Genomic DNA, 20,637 nt, shown 5'->3' with positions numbered 1-20,637 from the left:
TTATTAGATATTATGCTAATGCGTACGAGCCAACTAATAACGATTGACGAGTATTATTGAAGACCTGTCTTCCTCTCAATACTGATATACAAAAGTTCATTAAGGATTGTATGTTGGAGGAGGATGAATTCTTAACCGAGGATGATAATCAGGACAATATTAGACAAATAATCACGCGGTTGGCCATATATTTTCCAGTGATAGTGGACTGGAGTAAAGTTTTTACTATCAGGCAAGAGGATAGTGAAAATGCAATAGACTATTTTTGCAGGGCCCTGATAGAGATGGTCAAATATACTGGGGTATCAGACATAAAAGATAATGTATATTACAGAGAGGTTGCTGTTAAAGTTCTAATGGATGGCCTCAGGGAAAACTTGAAAAGAAGGGTGCAAACTTCATTACCAAACTGGAGAGGAATCACTGTAAGTGCTCTCAGGGAGTCAGTTCTAGGACATGATAAAAGTATAAATGAACAGAAAGAGACACTGAGTGATAGGTTAATGATGGTGAGTATTCCAGCATTAAAGGGACTGTACACACGACCACAGTGTAATAACACCTGGGTTAAAGAAAAGAAACAACATGAGTTGAGGAAGTGTTTTCAATGCAATAAAATAGGACACCTAGCAAAACATTGTGCAGACATTACAGGGACGTGCTTCTACTGCCGTAAGAAGGGACACATGAGTAGGAACTGTGTAGAGAGAAAAATGGATACCTGGGTTGGAAATCACATAGACATCCACAAAGGAGGCGTACACTTCTCTCAGAGGTTCCCCTACAATTGATTGCACACTCTGTAACAACTAATATTTTGGGGGAGAAATATAGCCAACTCTAGAGTTAATCTGTGGTAAGTGTTAGTGTGCAGGGAACGGATTTAAAAGGTAATCTGTGTTGATTTTGTTTGTTTGTTTTATGTTGTCACATGTTTGCTTTCCTAAATCGCTGTTTTAAGATAACTATCTTGTTTTTTCTTCTCACAGATAAGGGTACACAGAAGATATATAAACTCAGTGTTTAAAAGGGTAAGATAGAGAAATAGAAGATATACTCTTGAAAGACTAATTAACAATAGACAAATGGAACACTCTTTGTTTTAGGCTGCAGTGTCTCATGATAATTTGTTTGGCTGAGAATCATTATCCAGCAATGAAGTATATACATACTTTGCTCCAAAATATCGTTTATGTATCTCAGATGAGTTATCAACAGTTAAATTTTACATTTCTCTATTATAAGTTAGGAAAGTCCATTGAAAAGGTATGTAGTCAATGAGATACCGAGTTCTTAATGAACAAATGATGGACGACACTGGATTGCACGGTTAAGACCCCCTAGTCATTCTTGGGAGGGATCATAGTTAAATGAATACAGCCATTTCCCCATAGAGTCAGAGTCCAATCCAGCTGTCATTTTGTTGTAAAAATCTCCCTTTCTGCATGTATGTTTGTATTCAAATCTTTGTATTCCCATCATTCATTGCTTTCCTATTTCTCATTCTTTACACAAACGCTAGTACCTCTCTCTCTCTCTCTCTCTCTCTCTCTCTCTCTCTCTCTCTGCTCTGGTAGAGATAAAATCAGACACAGTCTCAACAATGGGGCTAAGACATATTTTTTTTTTTACATAAGACAAATTCAGAGATACACACACTAGATTGACATGAGTTACAGAAACAGTCAGGGAGTTTGTTTTCATGGGTATAGAAACTGCTGATTTTAAACAGAAAGGTTCTGTTGTGAAAATACGATTCATGTTTTATAGATTGCATATCTGTTTCGTTTTTTTTGTTTTTTTTTGTTTTGGTTCATGCCTCCTGTACAAAAATGTGCCTTTATATGGATGCACAAAGGGTGGGGAGGACAGGAGGACAGAAGAATGCTAGAGGTTAAGCATACAGATATGCATCGCTGTATAGAATATTGGAATAGGATTTTTACCACAAGATAAGACATAATGTGAAACCCTAGAAAATGTAGAATTTTCATATTTTATATTTTTTCACTGTTAGACAGACATGTACTGGATATTGTTATATTTGAAGAAAGTGTTATAGAAATAGACCCCTTTGCCTTTCCCACTTAGTCAAGTAGCTGAATGTGAGGTACTGAGAATGACATGTGAGTTGGCAGAGGGAAAATCGATTGATATACATTGGTCTTCAGCATTTTTCTAGTCTAGGGGGCGATGTTGAGGTGACTTAGAAATCGTTTTATAGCAAATACCAGCACATGATTAGGACACTACATAGAGGACTTTATACAGTGACACAGTTACCAACTGAAGTAGCTGCTAGTAAAGTCCACACTTACACACACGACCATACATGGCTGTCACACCAGGGTGAACATAGCTGTCAAATAGACAGCAGGGATTTATGTGACAGTTAACAAATCTATGTTTTGTTTTGTTTTTCGTTGTATTGTTTTAGTTTTAAAATGTGAACACACACACACATGCACACATACACATGAAGATTTGTGTTACCTGAGGAATAAACTGTCTGGAAGGTGAAGAGATGTGGTGAGGAGTCTGGTGGACCCTGGAGAGATGGACAAGGTAGACCAGTAGCTCCCAGAGGGTATCTCCCAGTCCCAGAGGAGGCAGCAAATGGTCTGGCTCAGCTGGGTACAGAAGGTATGTGCAAGCTGGTAAGAGTATATTGGGATGCACCAGATATTTTGTCTCAAGCCAGTAGGACGGCAACGTCCTATCTTAAATGTCAGGAAAATGATACCAATAGAGCCATCCCATATCCCTCCTGCTGATGGGTTTTCCTCCAGGTAAAACAAATACACGTCATCCAATTACCACCATGCAGGATCCTCAAGTATACACTGGTGTACCAATGAAATATGTCTGGGTAAAGGTATATTGAAATGTGTCTAATGTATTACTGTGTCATACTCAAAGCTTTTGTTATTAAATGTGATAGTCCTAGAGTTATAATAGATGATAGGGGTATTCATGTTATTGATAACAGATGTATAATGTATGAGTAGTGGTAACAAATCACATACTTTCAATTAGCCATAAACCAGTATGAACATAAAGTAACGATACTCGGTAGAACGAATTGAATAGATTAAGAGTTGGAACTTGATTGAAGTGACTGATAGCTTCGGCCACTAGTCCTTTCCCGCTACCAAAAGATCACTCCTAGGCAGCCTCTTAACCTGTCAGTTTTTGAAATGTTCTTGATCCCTCGTGAGATGAGATTGTAACTGGGAGGCTAGGTTAGATCTTGAGAGAAGGTAAATAGTGAGACAGCAACCAAGAACGTCCAAAACACTGTTTCCTGAAAAGTCACACTAACTGTCAGGATGTTGGATCGGGAGAGTAAGTTTTGGAGCAGAAATTTCTTAAGCTTAGGTTATTTGACAGACAGGTACCAGGTGTAGGCTACCAGCATCACGGCTTCAAGGGTAGCAGAGACACACTGGTGCCCATTCCACCCACTGCAGAGGGGCCAACACTCAAAGAAGGGTCCAAGGGCACTCATGAGTCTGTACTGGAAAGCCTCGAATGCAGTTAGTAGCACCTGAGCCAAAGGCTAAGACTGTTGTCCAGCATGAAGTTGTAGTTTTTCCTGTTTTGTGTTCTCTCATTTCATTCTCTTCTCAGGACGGTTAATTCTTTTGATTATTAGCGGGTGACAGAGACTGGTTCAGGTAATGATAAGGAGGTATTGGGGAGGAAGAAGTTAGTAGCATAATTGGTCCAGCCAATTACTCTATTCAATTCAGGGGTAAAGGAAAATTTAGAAAACTTGGAGCTTGGAGAAAGTGCGAAGGGCTATTGTCTGAGTAGCATTACGTCCGTAAGTACGGCAACCCCATGGTTAGAAAAGAGATACACCCAGCAATGCCAGTCCAGTAATATTCGGACTTGAGCAGGTATCCTTGAGAATGATTATCATTCTTGGGAGTAAGGTTTTAGACCAAAATGCTGGGCGTGCTCACACGTGCCTCAGTGATTATATCAAGTAGGATTAGTTCTCTTTCCACTAAATATTCTTGAGGTACCCGAACTATAGGCGGGAGGTCACTAAGGGAAAAAGTACGACACCTAGGTCCCTTAGTCTGAAGTCTCCCAATGCTTTGCAAGCCAATCACTGTTAAATCTGAGTATTGGGAGACTGGGAACAACGAACAGACAATAGCCCGCCCACAAGTGTTGATGAAAAGAACTGATGACATTATTAGAAGTGCGTATATTAACGCAGGCTGAAGGAGATTGCATATGACATTATTGATAGACATAGGATGATGCTATTGATGATCATGAAGTGTTTAAATGTATTCTGAGCTTAAAGACATGCGTTGGACAGAAGAACCTGTTAAACTTGAAGAACTGTAGGAGAGAATTCTGTATAACTGATACATGTTCTGTTGTACCTTGTACCTTTCCAAATAATGTATTAAGTGTTTTATTGCACCCTTGAAGGGCATACAAAAGGTTATCTCCAAGCTCCAGAAATGTACGGTTTATAGTAAAAGAAGAAATCGTTTAGAGGATTAAGACTCTCTCTTATGATAACTTGTTTAGATCTACAAACAGCGTGGTCATACACCAAGGGGAATTTGTATTACATAACAATGAAACGTGGTACTGAGATCCTGCATATAACATCTTTAAGGTGATAGTTTATTATACTATCAAAGGGTGGACTGTTGAAGTCGTATAATTGGATGAACGAAAGTATATTGGTTTAATATTGTTTAGCCATGCAAATGCGATCCGTACGCTACGTAACACGTGGCGTGGTGCGTTCGCACGGTAAAATACGCACACACTCGCATTACAACATTTAGTTATTTATACAATTCATATTCATATTGGTTCCACTGTAATTTATGAGCAGATAGCATTTATATATATATATATATATATATATATATACATTGATTATATGTACACTTCAGTGTTATTAAAGGTTTAGGTTATAGGAAAGGTGTCATGCCTGATATCATATTGAAGCCCTATTCATCACTAGCTGTCCGGTGCAGTCGGCGAAGTGATCGCACATTGCATACTTTAGTTATTGATATTAGGGAATAAACCTTTTGTATGATGCTGGCTATGAAAGGAGCAGACCCCCTGGAGAGACGACCCCCTCCTTTGGATTCCTTAGATTGAATCAGCCAATGAACTGTTTACCCTGGAGCCACCCTGTGTCTGGACCTATAGAAGCAAGCTACGTCATCTCTATTGTTCACAATGAAACACTGACTGTATATATATTCATAGCTGTGCATCCAGACCTCAGTCAACTCTGACACAGTATTCTAACAGATATACTGTCCACCGGGTCCCGTGGGTGCACAGCGAGCGCATGCGATTGCTTTGGTATGTATTTATCTTTTGGTATTGGCTGTGCTGTACTGTACTTTATTACAATATAATAATTTATTGAATTGTTGACTATTTACATCTGCTAAAATAAATAACTTTGTGCTTTGGAAACACATACAATTGATTGGGCAATGCTTATTGAAAATGATAAAATTACTTTAATAGGGGTGAAGGATGGTCTTATTATCTTCCGAGGCCAAGGAATCCGAATTATCGAATGATCTGGATAGTGCATCGGCTTTACAATTTTTAGAACCAGGACGAAAGTTCAGGATGATCTGGAATCGGGAAAAAAAAAGAGACCAGCGAGCCTGGCGGGGGTTGAGGCACTGGGCCTCCTGAAGGTAAGTAAGATTCTTGTGATCAGTCATTACAGTATCTGGATGTAAAGCCCCTTCGAGAAGGTAGCGCCATTCTTCCAAAGCTATTTTAATGGCTAGAAGCTCCTTGTCTCCGATCCCATAATTCAATTCATAGCTGGATTTTTTTTTAGAAAGGAATCTGCACATCTCCAAAGAACCGGATGAAGATCTTTGGGACAAGACAGCCCCAATTCCTACTGAAGAAGCGTCAACCTCGAGCAGAAAAGATCTCCCTTGGTCTGGCTGTTTAAGGATGGGAGCTGCGATAAATGCTTCTTTAAGTGTTCTGAATGCTGTTATCGCTTCAGCAGGCCACGGTTTGCAGCAGGCCCCCTTGCGGGTCAAGGCCGTAATAGGAGCGATGATGGAAGAGAAACCTTTAATAAATTGGTGGTAATAGTTGGTAAACCGGATGAAGCGTTGTGTAGCTTTGAGGTTTACAGGTAACGGCCATTTGATGATGGCTTCTACTTTCTCAGGGTCCATTTGGAGACCAGTGCCAGATACTAGATAGCCAAGGAAAGGTACCTGAGAACATTCAAAGAGACATTTCTCGAGCTTGCAATACAGGGAATGTTTTCTGAGACGAGAAAGAACTGTCTTGACGTGGAGACGATGGGAAGATAGATCAGATGAGAATATTAGAATATCGTCCAGGTAGACAATTACGGATTGGTAGAGAAGATCCCTGAAGATCTCGTTGACAAAATCTTGAAACACTGCTGGAGCATTACAGAGCCCGAAGGGCATCACTAGGTACTCGTAATGCCCATCGCGGGTGTCAAATGCAGTTTTCCATTCATCGCCCTTCCGAATGCGTATCAAATTATAAGCTCCTCTAAGATCCAATTTAGAGAAAATCTTGGCACCCTGGATGCGGTCAAAGAGTTCTGTAATCAGAGGAAGAGGATAACGGTTTTTGATGGTGATTGCATTCAGGCGACGGTAGTCTATACAGGGTCTTAAGGAGCCATCTTTCTTTTTAACAAAAAAGAATCCAGCCCCTGCGGGGGAAGAAGACTTCCTGATGAATCCCCGCTGAAGATTGTCAGAAACATACTGGGACATTGCTTTAGTTTCAGGTAGAGAGAGCGTATATACCCTGCCCGTAGGGATGGCTTTCCCAGGTACAAGTTCGATGGGACAATCCCACGCACGATGTGGAGGAAGACTCTCAGCGGCAGATTTGCAGAAAACATCTAGGAATTCTAAGTATGGTTCTGGGAGTTTGCTTTGAGAGGCGATAGAAAAACAAGGCAAGTGGTTGGGTGGATGGATTTTAGAGAGACACTTGTCAAAACAAGAAACTGCGGTGAGGACCAAAGGCTGCGGCAATAGATGAGAGGGTATCTGAAGCTTGGACACCAGAGTGGCGGAGATGAAGTTCCCTGCGGAACCAGAATCCACGAAGGCGGAACATTCCAGAGAAGTATCCATATATTTGAGGGTGACTGGCATCAAAAAGTTGGTATCCTTTAGGGAGTAGGGAGTATGGAGACTGGATCCTAGGACAACCTGCCCTTTATTGCCTAGGAGGTGGAGTTTCCCGGCCTCTTAAGGCAAGTTGAGAGTAGGTGACCAGACTCCCCGCAGTACAAGCAAAGGTGGTTCCTAATCCGACGCTCCCTCTCATCCCGAGACAGACGAGAATGCCCAATCTGCATAGGTTCTTCTACCGGAGGGGCTGGAGACTGAAAGCAAGGAGCCAAGTGAATAGGGCGTTGGTCTGGATTTTTCTCCAAAGAGCGTTCCTGGTGACGAATGTCCACCTTAATGCTTAGTGATACGAGCTCATCAAGTTTGGTTGGAAGGACCCTGGAGGCGAGAGCATCTTTAATGGGATCGGACAAACCTTGCCAGTAGGTAGCTGTCAGGGCTTCATCATTCCACCCCAATTCAGAGGCGAAAGTACGGAATTGTACTGCGTACTGACCAGCTGAAAGAGATCCTTGACGGAGGGCAAGAAGACTGGAGGCGGCAGAAGACACCCGACCAGGCTCATCGAACACTTTACGAAAACTTTCGATGAATACGGCAGAGTTAGAGAGGGATACATCATTACGTTCCCACAGCGGGGAGGCCCAGGCCAGGGCTTGTCCGGTAAGAAGAGAAATTATGTAGGCTACCTTGGCCCTCTCAGAGGCGAAATTCTCCGGTGCAAGTTCGAATTGGATGGAGCATTGGTTGAGGAATCATCGACATCCCTTGGGGTTACCGTCAAATTTTTCAGGAGTAGGAACCCGTAGAGTCCTGGAGGTAGCACTACTCATGCTAGGAGGTGTAGAAGGAGCTGCAGACACCGCCTGGGGAAGGTTCAGGGCTTCCAGGCGGGACATTACCCCTTGTATACAATGCAGGAGTTGGGCCTGGTTAGCTTCTTGCTGTTCCACTCGCTGCCCTAAATGGATCAGGAGGTCTCGAGCGGAGGGTTCACCAGCGCCGTCTGTCATGGCCAGAGTAAACTGTCAGGCCAATAGCCTTTTGAGGATAACAATAGTGGGACACTAACCGTTATTAACGCTACTGAACTAATAGGTGCGGAGTCTAATGTACCCCTGATATTCACCAGGGACCCCCGCAAGGAGGTTTGGACTTCGCTGCACAGGGTACGTAGGTTGCGGTCCTACTAGCCAGTTGCCGGTGTAGTGTAGAAGGGTCAGGCGGTCCGGTTCGAGCCAATCAGGAATAGCAGTACCAGGGAGAATCCAAGAGGGTAGTCAACAGGCCGATGTCATGGTACCAGTAGGTCACAAGAAGGAGGAGAAGTTGCCAAGCCGAGTCACAACAATATATAAGGAACACAGGGAGCACAATCAGGATAACCAGGAACACTAGGTATAACCTGTTACTCTGGCACCCTAATGGCGCCAGAGCCAGGTTTAAATAAGGCCAGAACGCTGATGATTGGAGGAGCCAGGGGCGGGGAATCAGCGTGGAAAGTAGCGTTCCATTGCTAGGCAACGGGACGAGCCAGGGCGCATTCGCCCGACAGATCAGACTACCGGAAGCCGAAGCGGCTAAAAGAAGAGAAGGTGTCCGTCCCCGACGGACAGGGGATTAGCGGGAACGGCGCCTGACAGTACCCCCCCTCCTCCTCTTCCACAGAGAAGGGTTGGTCTTCAGAAACTTGGCCAGGAGTCGAGGAGCATGAAGATCAGCCTTCGGAATCCAGGATCTCTCCTCAGGGCCATAGCCCTTCCAATGCACAAGATACAGAGGATTACCTCGAACAAAACGAATTTTCAGAATTCTTTCCACTTCAAATTCGTCCCCCAGAGAGGAGAGACAGGTTCCTTCAAGAATTCGTTGAGGACAAGAGGTTTCAGGAGGGAGATATGGAAAGTATCATGGATTCTGAGGGAAGGAGGTAATGAGAGTTTGTAAGACACGGGGTTGATGACTTGAGAGATAGAAAAAGGGCCTATAAACCGGGGAGCCAACTTCATTGACGGAACTCGGAGCCGGAGGTTACGAGTCGCCAGCCATACATGATCTCCCACTTTCAGAATCGGAAGATTCTTTCGACGACTGTCGGCAGTCATCTTATATCGTTGCACCGAAGTAGAAAGTGTCGCCTTGGCTTTGGTCCAGATTTGTGATAAATCGTGAATGAGGGAGTCAGCCGCAGGCACAGGAGAAGCTGGAGTCTCGGATAGGAGAGGAGGAGTAGGATGTCTGCCATAGACCACAAAAAAAGGAGAATAACCCGAGGAAGAATGTAAGAGATTATTATGGGCAAATTCGGCCCAGTAAAGGAGGTCACTCCAGGAAGTTTGATTCTCCGAAGCAAAGCATCGCAGTAAACATTCCAGATCCTGATTTACTCTTTCTGTTTGACCATTAGTTTGAGGGTGATAGCCAGAAGAGAATTTGAGTTTGATTCCGATCTTGGTGCAAAAGGCTCTCCAGAATCTAGCGAAAAACTGTACTCCCCTATCGGAGATGATCTCCTGAGGACACCCGTGGAGACGGAAGACATTCTTTAAAAACAGGTTTGCGAGCTCAGGAGCTGAAGGAAGGCCTTTACATGGGATGAAGTGAGACATTTTGGAGAAGCAGTCTACCACGACCCAGATGGTATTAAAATCGTGACTCCGAGGAAGGTCGGTGATGAAATCCATCGTAATACTGATCCACAGGGAGTCAGGAATGGGAAGTGGAAGCAGAAGACCAGAAGGACTTTGCCTAGGCGACTTGTGATGTGCACATACACAGCATGCTGATACGAACTTGCGAACATCAGAACCTAGGGAAGGCCACCAATAATATCTGGAAAGAAACTCATTAGTCCTCTTGTAACCGGCATGACCTGCAAATTTCGATTTGTGTGCCCAACACAAGAGTTTGGTCCGAAGATGTGGGTCTACAAAGGAACGACCAGGAGGAGGAGAGATAAAGGAGGAGCTGGTAATTTGCTAGGCAACGGGACGAGCCAGGGGGCATGCGCCCGACAGATCAGACTACCGTAAGCCGCATCGCGAGTGTTGCTTAGCAACAAGCGCTGCGGCTGAAAGAAGAGAAGGCGTCCGTCCCCGACTGACAGGGGATCAGCGGGAACGGCGCCTGACAGTTCCTGCAGTAATTTAATGGAACGGGAAAGTACATTGCCACGGGAAAGCCATCGCGAGCTAGAGTAATACAACAAAGATGTGTGCTCCAAGCCCATATCCACATACATTTTTTTTTTTAGAAAACCTTGCCTTCTGTGACTGAGTTTTTATGAAGTTCACCACTTTCAACACGCTTTCCATGACTGCATTCAGTGGAGGACTCAGTTGCTTTGATGCAAGGGCTTCCCTGTGGATAATGCAGTGGGTCCACAGTGTATCAGGAGCCTTGCTTCTCATGAGTGCCTGCAGTCCTCCATAACAGCCAGACATAGAGCGACCACCATCAGTACAGACACCAAAGCACTTTGTTCAGTCTAAGTTGTTTTCACTCATAAAAGTGTCAATGATCTGAAACAAGTCTTGTGCCCTTATACCTACAGTGATACTTTACAAAAGAGAAGGTCTTCCATAATATTGTCACCATCTACAAAGCGTGTGTAGCAAATCAAAAGAGCATCCTTGTTACTGTCTGTTGCCTCATCTAATAGTAGTGGGAATTCCTTCCCTTTCATTTTTTAAAATTAACTAGCCATTCAGATCTTCAGCCATATGTTGGCTTCTGCTGCTCATGGTATTGTTGGATAAAGATACTTTTGAAAGCGGTGGTAATCGAGCAGGGACGGATTGGCAATGTAACCTACTGGTAAAAATCCCGGGAGGCCGACAGCCTCAGGAGGCCAACTAGACTCTTTTTAGGGGTTCATTTAAAAAATAAAAATAAAAATAATTATGTGTAGCGCGCCCCCCCCTCCTTCCCGGACGGCGGGGGAGGGGAAAAAGCAGTGTGGTACTAGGTAGCTGGCCCCTCCTCTGGGACCAGCCACCTACCTTAATGTGGCCGAGGAAAATGGTCTCTCCCCTCTCCCCCCTCTGTGGCTGCAGTCTCCTACACAGGTCAAATGGGACGTGTCACATGACAGCTGCCGTCCCATGTGTGCAGTGAGGGGAGTCTGCAGAAGGAACAAGGTAAGTGTATGTCTGCTAAAGTGTATGTCTATCTGCTATAAAGTGTGTGTGTATGTGTCTCTTTCTCTGCTAAAGTGTGTGTCACTGCTAAAGTGTGTGTGTCTCTCTGCTAAAGTGTGTGTGTATGTGTGTGTCTCTCTCTCTGCTAAAGTGTGTCACTGCTAAAGTGTGTGTGTGTGAGGGGGGCTACTAAAGAGTATGTAGGAGAGGAGGGGGGCTACTAAAGGGTGTTTAGGATAGGAGTGAGGGCTGCTACAGGGAATGTAGGATAGGAGGGGGGCTACTCAAGGGTGTTTAGGATAGATGTGGGACTACTAAAGGGTGTTTAGGATAGGAGTGAGGGCTGCTACAGGGTATGTAGGATAGGAGGGGGGCTACTAAAGGGTGTGTAGGATAGGAGGGGGCTACTAAAGGGTGTTTAGGATAGGAGTGGGGCTACTAAAGGGTGTTTAGGATAGAAGTTAGGGCTGCTACAGGGTATGTAGGATAGGAGGGGGGCTACTAAAAGATGTGTAGGATAGGAGTGGAGGATGCTACAGGGTATGTAGGTTAGGAGGGGGGCTACTAAAGGGTGTGTAGGATAGGAGTGGAGGCTGCTACAGGTTATGTAGGATAGGAGGGGGGCTACTAAAGGATGTGTAGGATAGGAGTGGAGGCTGCTACAGGGTATGTAGGATAGGAGGGGGGCTACTAAAGGGTGTTTAGGATAGGAGTGGGGGCTGCTAAAGGGTATGTAGGATAGGAGTGAGAGCTGCTACAGGGTATGTAGGATAGGAGTGGGGGCTGCTAAAGGGTATGTAGGATAGGAGTGGGGACTGCTAAAGGGTATGTAGGATAGGAGTGGGGGCTGCTAAAGGTTGGAATGGGAGGGTCTTAATATATTGTCTGAAAAGAGGGAAGGGAAGGGGCTGTCTTAATAGTTCATGGGTGGGAGATAGGGTATTAATTTAATGGTGGAGTTTATGTTGGGGCTAATTATTTACTGGGTGCTAATATTTGTGGGGTGATGGTGGGGCAATTTAATTTATTGGTGGGATAATTTCATTTAATACTGGGCCTATTAAATTAATATGGAGTGAAGGGACCTTTAATTTAATGCTGGGATGGTTTGGGGCTATTAATTGAATGTGGGGCTGAGTTTGGGAAGGAGAGCTATTTATTATTTAAATGTGGATATTAATTATGTAATGCCGTGATGTTTTTGGAAAATGGTTATATTAAATGTAAATGCTATTAATTTATTGCTGGGGCTGTTTGGAGGGAGGGGAAATAGGCCTAATTATTAAATGTGGGTGCTATTGATTAAATGCCAGGGATGGTTGGAGTTTTCTAAATTTCATGTACCCATTTTTTTTTCCATGTAGGAACGCCAACATTCCAGGATCCAGACAAGCAGCCACTGATCCAACAGCCACAGGTGGTGACAGTGACAAGAACAGGTAGGAGAGAGGAGGACAGTCTGCCAACTGTCCTGAATCTGGTGAGACAGTCCAGAATTTCGGTGACCGTCTCGCTTAGGATTTGGTCCTACTGAGAGGACAGTTGGGAGGTATGCCCAGCTTAACACTGTACTACTTGTGAAGGCAGAGCTGTGTGTACCTAACAGTAGTGCACACAGTTTTGCCTATTTGTCATATATGATAACCCCCCCTGTCTTAAGTGCCCCGGGCCCCCCGGAGCCTTATTCCAGCTCTAGCGATACTTTAGTGGTTCTCGCCTTGATTCCATTGCCTTCTTCTACCTTGCATTGGTCCCATTCTCAGATCACTTTGCTGAACATATGGCCAGCCCCCATTGTACTGACAATATAATTAATCCTGCCTCCTTTAAACTTACTATATCACCAGCAAAACCTTGGAATAGCTCTTCACCTTACACCATTGTCTGCCAACGCTTCCTGCACTGTTATTAAATCAAACCACCACCAATCACTGAGCACATTTAGGGCTCATACATAATTGTTACCAAAGAAGTGTTTTCTTGCAGATGCTTGAAGCATTTTACTTTTCTGGTGATCTCACTTGAAAGCCATTTATTATAAGGATTATTTTTGATGCATTTTTTGAAACACACAGTACACATTTTTAAATATTAAAGAGAGATTTGGCTGGTAGTTACAGCTCATGATGTCAGGGAAAGATGCAACAGTGCGGTGAGGTGCTCATATGCTGCTCTGGCAGACTGATCAAATAGGATTCTGCCAACATGTTTCGTAATAGTTAAACTTATTAAACAAAGTCAGATATGTTTCTATGAAGGGAATTTTGGAAGAATGTGTTAGTAGGCAACTAAAGAAGTTTGAGCACAGAGGCATAAATCAGTCTCAGATAATGTAAAAGATTTCATGTATTTTTATAGCACAGGACTGGCAGCTTTTTCCCTGCTTTGCTTTAGAAATGACCTACTGTGTCTTAAGTCATCACATATAGGTTTTCCTAAATGTTACTACAACCGAATTCCAGTAGTTTTAAATCCCACCTACTTTTGTGTTGGCCCCACCCACAGTTGATTTAGACCCGCTCACACGAGGCCACTTCAAGAATTTTTTCCAGGGCCACTTTAAGTTCCCAATCGTTACCAGTTAGGGTTAGGGGTAGGGTTCTTAACCCTAACTCCTATCTCCTCTCTTCAGATTTACACTCTGTCTTTTTACTAGTAAGTTGTTATTTATTCTTGGTCGCTGTGTTCACTATAGGAATAATTCTGTAGGATTAAAGAGTGTCGGTGTGTACAGTACCGATCACTCGTACTACACCCTTTGAAAGCAGCTTTCCTGCTGATTCCCTGATTCTTCTGAGATGGTGTGAGTCTTTTTACACTTCGCAACTCTATATGCCACCTTGTAAGATGCTAGCAAAGCATTGCTTGGTATGGATGCTTGTTTAAAAAATGTACCTTTTTGGTCTTTCAATTCTTTTAACTTTCTGGTGAAGTAATCACTTGACTTATTAGCCATGTCAAGGTGATTTTTCTCTAAATGGCGTTTTAGTTTGCTTGGAATCATGCATTCTGGCGACAATATTTTCAGGCATAATACATACTGTGGACACTCTTCCTGGCTGACATCGACAGAGGTAAATCCGAAGTCTAGGTAAGTATCGTCGCATCTGCGATGTTTTCTTCTCTTTGTGACATTGCCACTGGTCTTTGTTTCGCCATCCTTTTCTTCACCAGCACGCTTCTTTCCAATGTTCAAAATATTTCCATTCTTTGTGCAAGAAAATAATTCTGTCCTGAAGCAATCACAAAAAAATTATTATTATTAGTTCAAGTCAAATCCTGTGTAGCTCCTATACGAGAAGTAAAATTGCGCTTCTAAGAACAAGTGGGAGCACTTGGTGCCCCCTGCCTTGCCTACCCCGCTCACCGCTGTCCCTGGCCTCAGCACCCCCCGTGACCTAGCCGCAGCACCACAGGGTGGGAACCCCTGTCCTAGACAATCAGCACACATCTTGACATACCCCCCTCACACTCACAGCCACCTCCATCCAATTTACCACTGCGGTACCCAGTACTGCTGCATCCACTTTAATTATACAATATCACTGGACCAAGAACATTTTCAAACACTTCTTATAACAGACATCTAAAAATTTGAGAGCTATAAGCTTACAGCCTTGAACACTGAGAGCTCCATTATTTCAGCTATAAACATCAAGAGCTATACACAGTTGGGAAAAGAGCTATAAGCAAAGAGTTATACACAGTGCGCAAAAGATCTGTAAACCTTATTGTAAGTTATCATCATCATCAGTTATTTATATATTGCCACTAATTCTGAAGCGCTATACAGAGAACTTTCTTGCATCAGTCCCTGCCCCATTGGAGCTTAGTCTAATTCCCTAACATACACACACACAGACAGAGCATGAGAGACTAAAGTCAATTTTTATAGCAGCCAATTAACCCACTAGCATGTTTTTGCAGTGTGAGAGGAAACCAGAGCACGCGGAGGAAACCCACGCAAACACAAGGAGAACATAGAAACTCCACACAGATAAGGCTTTAGTCAGGAATTGAACTCATGACCCCAGTCTTGTTGAAACGCTGATGAAGTGGATAGTGCCATGCTGCCCCCACCTTTATTGCAAAATAACTAGAAACTACTGACTATAAATGTTAATAGCTATGTAACTCTAGCACTAGCCCTACGAGCTATATATATTGTGCAAAGTAACAATAAACTAACAAAAAGATCTTTTAAATTACAGAGAAAAAAGAAGACAAGACCTACAAGGATAACAGACACAATTTTGTATGAATCATCCACCTTATCATTCTAGAAGGTAAGCCCCTTTTACTCTCCCCCTCTCTTCTCTCCACAGAATCCCAGAAAGAATAACTCATCTAGACCAACAAGAACGACACACCAATAAAAATCCAGAAGCTCCAAAAATAACCACTATGGGGTAAATGTATCAAGCTGAGAGTTTTCCGGCGGGTTTGAAAAACCAATCCGATTGTAGCTATCATTTATTTAGTGCCTTCTACAAAATTATAGCTAGAATCTGATTGGTTGCTATAGGCAACATCTCCACTTTTCAAACCCGCCAGAAAACTCTCAGCTTGATACATTTACCCCTAACACAGAACCATCCAGAGCGCACCCCTATACACCCAGGACCCATATCTCACAAAGGTAAACTACACCTCGGAGAAGGCACAAGCAGTCATGTGACCACATCTATTTTAGGACAACATCCAACTTAGAGCCTAGGAATGGTTGCTGCCGGGGAGAAGAAGACCCAGCGGTGCCTCCAAAAGAAAAATGTTACTAGGGTCTCGCGCATTACATTATGTTATCTACTTCAGAAGTAGATATGCAGTTTTTTTTCCATAAAATTTACAAGCTTTAAAATCAATACATGAAAAGAAACTTTTACATTTGATACTTAGACAATTTTAATTTCTGTTTTAAGCATTTTTTTTATTATTATTATTTTCAGAACAATGTGGGATCAGGCTGTTTTTTTACATTAGGTGCTTTTTTAAAAAATGACTTGTGATTTGGAGAGCCAAGCAGATGTTTGGATTGAGTCTTTAAGTAAAATATGTTTACCTATTAAGGATTTTCTTGATCTGAATAGACTGATTACTGTAAACAAGTTGTTGTTGTTGTTGTTGTTTAAAGTCTTGCAGTCCTTCCAACAGGCTTCTAATAGTTCAGAACTGTAGCCTCTTTCTTGGCGGTATGAAAAATGTAATGGGAATGTAAGTGAATGGAATTTGATAGTTTTACAATGAAGGCGATTTTAATTGATGAAAACCAACTGAATACAATGGAACAACCATAATCAACTCATATTACAACAAATGTCCACTTATTTACTAATTGGATACCTCCTTAAAAATATCAATAACAATATTAAAACAAAAAAAACCAAAATAAACACACACACAAAAAAAAAAACCCTGTAACTTAAATGTCCATAGCTGTTGGAGGAACCAGTGACCAGAAAGATGGTCCTATTTGCCAGTCTCTCTGAGCTTCCCTTAACTGCCCTATTGTGTCTCCTGTAAAAAAAAAGACATCTGCATCCAAATATTTCAGATTGTCATAGACTGTATGCCTAGTTTGCCTGACCTTAATGCTACTCACATTACTGGAGATCACTCTTAAAGAAAAATCTGCCATTATAGCAAGAGACAAAAAGAGAAACAAAAATATGAGTCTCAACATTATAAGTCAGAGCCACCTTGCTGACCTCCCGTTTCCATATCGGACTCTACTTGCCCCTTCTCAGGAACAGACCTTCTTTTAGTTGGTGGGTCATCTTCTGACTCAACATCACATTCCCGTGCCATTCTTTTCATCTCCTGCTCCAATTCTAATGCATCCAACCAACAGGCATCAGTATCCGACTCAGATAACAGCTCATATCTATTGGAAGTAACTGTTACTCCTACATCTGCTCTTCCCTGAACCTTTTTCTTTTTCCCTAGTTTTTGAACAAAACTCCATTCACCTTCAGACTTACGAGAAGATTTATCTTTTTTCCTCCTCCTATTCCCTTTACCCTTACTCTCCTCACAAACAGACACTGTTGTAGAAGAAAATGGTTCAACTGGCTGTTGCTCAACCTGAAGAACCATTTCTGTTGGCTCTTGACTACTTTCTGGCTGGTGACGCTCTTGTCCTGTATCAGCCATCTCCCGCTGAACTTCCTGCTGTGTTAGTATTGACCCTGACAATAATGCCTCCTCTTCCAAAGCATCTTCTTCTATCACCAAACCCTCATCTGGAGAATGCTTACAAATGTTATGCCAGGCATCTGGACAATCCTTATGGGGGTGGCCAATTCTTCCACATAAATTGCATCTAACATTCACACAGATAGCACTTACATGGCCAACCTCACCGCACAGATTACACTTAAGGATTGTGCAAACATTGGCCACATGACCAGACTTCCCACATTTAAAACATGTCTTGGGCTGACCCGCTTAAAAACATACCCCCTCTCACGTCCAATAAAGAAAGAATTTGGCAGATGGTGGGTTACATGGTTATACTGCTGCAGTTTTACCAAAGCCCTCCAACCACCAGTACAGACACCATCAGTATCTCTATTCTTTGTCAGGTCTGACACTAGATCACAATGCCTCCTGAGCCAGATCACAATGTCCTGGGGAGGCACTGCTTCATTCCAAAAAAATATTGTTACATTGACTGTGTCTGGCTTGGAGATTGGAATAAAACTAAACTTATTCCAACCTTCTGCATCCCTAAACTTGCTGAAATTTGCCCAGAATCTATCTAGATCAGACATAAGTTTAAAACTCACATCATACCCCTGTTTATCTGGTAGGTTCATTACTGCTAATACATTTGCTGGTACAAACCCCATCTGGTGACACAATAACTCTCGCATGACATATCTTCTGTCTGGCAACTCTTCTCTGGTACCTATGTTCCTGAATCTGACCACATTCCTCCTCCTAAAAGCCTGACCTGTATAGATCGTATTAGAACTAACTGATAACTGATGGTGCCCCGCGGCTCCATGCATTCCTAGGAGGAACCAGGCCAGATCCACTATTTGTATTATTTCCTTGTGTACTATTCTGTGTATGATCCGGTGCAGATCGACTACTCACTGTTGTGGGTATATCTGCTGATACCTGAGACTGTCCCACTCCAGATAAAGGGGGGAAATCTAGTGTAGTGTCCTCTACTGAGACTTCCATCTCATCTATCACGGTATTCTGATCCCCTGATTGCTCCACTGATAGTTCTATTTTTGTGGAGGGTTCAACATCCCATATTGATTGTAAACCTTCCTCACTCTCATTTACTACCACCTCTTGTAAATTACCATCTGTATATTCTATCTCATCAGTAGCAACAACATTATTGTCCACAATATTTTCAGCACTATCACTATGTATGCTAGGAGTATCTTGTATACAATGCATAGCTGGATTAAGGGGGGGGCACAGGGGGCACATGCCCCGGCCCCCCCTCTCTCCGAGGGCCCCCCGCCGCCGTGCAGATAACCTCTACTCCTGATTTATTTTTTTTATTCTTTTTTTTTTTTTGGGTGGCGGGCGGGTTCGGGGCTCCTCCCTTTCGTTGGTGGGGGGAGAAGGGTAATCAAAAAAAAAATTAGATATACAGTACTCACCTCATTGTGGCGCCGGCGTCCCTCCTCCTTCCACTCTGCACTGTTAACACTGAATGACAGGCGTGATGTCATCAAGTCACTCCTGTCATTCAGTGAGGAACAGCGTGGAGAGGACCAAGAAAGAAACAAGAAGAGAAGAGAAGAAAGAAGCTAATAGAAAGGTAAGTAAAAAAAAAGGCAATAACGCAGAAAGGCACACTATGAGGAAAAAGGAAAGAAGAGAGGCACAGTAAGGAAAAAGGAAAGAAGAGAGGCACAGTAAGGAAAAAGGGGGGAGAGGCACAGTAAGGAAAAAGGGTGAAAGGCAGAGCATGAGAAAAAAGGGAGGAGAGAGGCACAGTATAAGAAAAAAGGGTGAGACACAGCATGAGGAAAAAGGGGGGGGAGAGGCACAATAGTGGGGACTATTAATTTAAGATGGGGTGGTTTGGGCACTACTGAATATGGGGGTGAGTTTGGGGAGAATGAGGACCCTTTATTAAATGTGCCTATGAATTATTTAATGGCAGTGACGGTTGCGGGAAATAGGTATATTTCTGAAATGTAAATACTAATAATTTATTGCTGTGGCTGTTTGTAGGGAGGGAAATAGGTTTATTTATTAAATGTGAATACTATTATTTTAATGTTGGGGCTGGAGGAAGGCCTAATTATTAATCCTGGGTGGTTCTGATTTAACGCCGGGGTTGGCTGTAATTTTCTAAATGTACCCATTTTTTTTTCCCAAATAGGGCCCCTAACATTCCAGGATTCAGACGAGCTGCAACTAAAGAAACCTGCAGCACAGGTGGTGAAAGTGAGAAGAACAGTTAGGAGAAAGCAGCAGAGTCTGTGAAATGTTGTGATTCTAGTGGGACAATCCCAATTTTTGGTGACCATTCAATGGTGTACACAACAATGCAGGTTTTTTTGTCTGTAGGAGGGTGGCCTGGCCACGCCCAATGATGCATTATCAATGGTATTTTTAATTTGTGGTATCATTGCTAGTTTTAATGTGCATTATAAATTTTATTTTTAAAGTACGGTATCACTGCTAGTTTCAGCGTGCGGTATCATTTCTAGTTTTAGTGTACGTTATCAATGGTATTTTTAATGTGCAATATTATTGCTAGTTTTAATGTGTGATGTCAATACCCATTTTTATGTGGTGTTTTGATGATTGTTTTAATGTACAGTAGTTTAGTTTGTGGAAGCAATGATTTTCCTTATGCAGACAACCTACGCAAGCCCTCTGGGAGAGCTGTAAGTGTCATACTGTGGTCTGTAGGTGATGTAATTCAGAATGTGTCACTATGCCCTTAATTTTATATCTTAGGGGCCCCCCTGTCTTAAGTGCCCTGGGCCCCCCAAAGCCTTAATCCAGCTGATACAATGCTCAGGTATTTCTCCTCTTTCCTGTGTCTCACTGTTTGCATCTCTCTGTTGGTATCCACTTCCCTGAGGTGTGCTGACATCTTCACTCAGTTGTTGTTTAACAATGTCCCTCGGGACCGGAGGTGTTTGTACTTGACCTGCACTTTCTCTCTGCTGCGTTACCACTGCCGTCTGTCCCTTCTTGTACAAGTCTCCTTCTGGCCTCCTGCAACACTGGTCTTTTCTATAGCAGCTGCGTATCATCTGGGAGGTCTTCAGACTCAGATTCACATGAAGATCTGGACTCTGGCTCCATTTTCTGTCTGTAATGTGACACCTCTTTATATGCATCAAAATGCT

The sequence above is a fragment of the Mixophyes fleayi genome, chromosome 2 (genome assembly GCF_038048845.1).
Source record: "Mixophyes fleayi isolate aMixFle1 chromosome 2, aMixFle1.hap1, whole genome shotgun sequence".
NCBI classification, from domain to species: Eukaryota; Metazoa; Chordata; class Amphibia; order Anura; family Limnodynastidae; genus Mixophyes; species Mixophyes fleayi.
Note: the sequence above shows the minus strand (reverse complement) of the source record.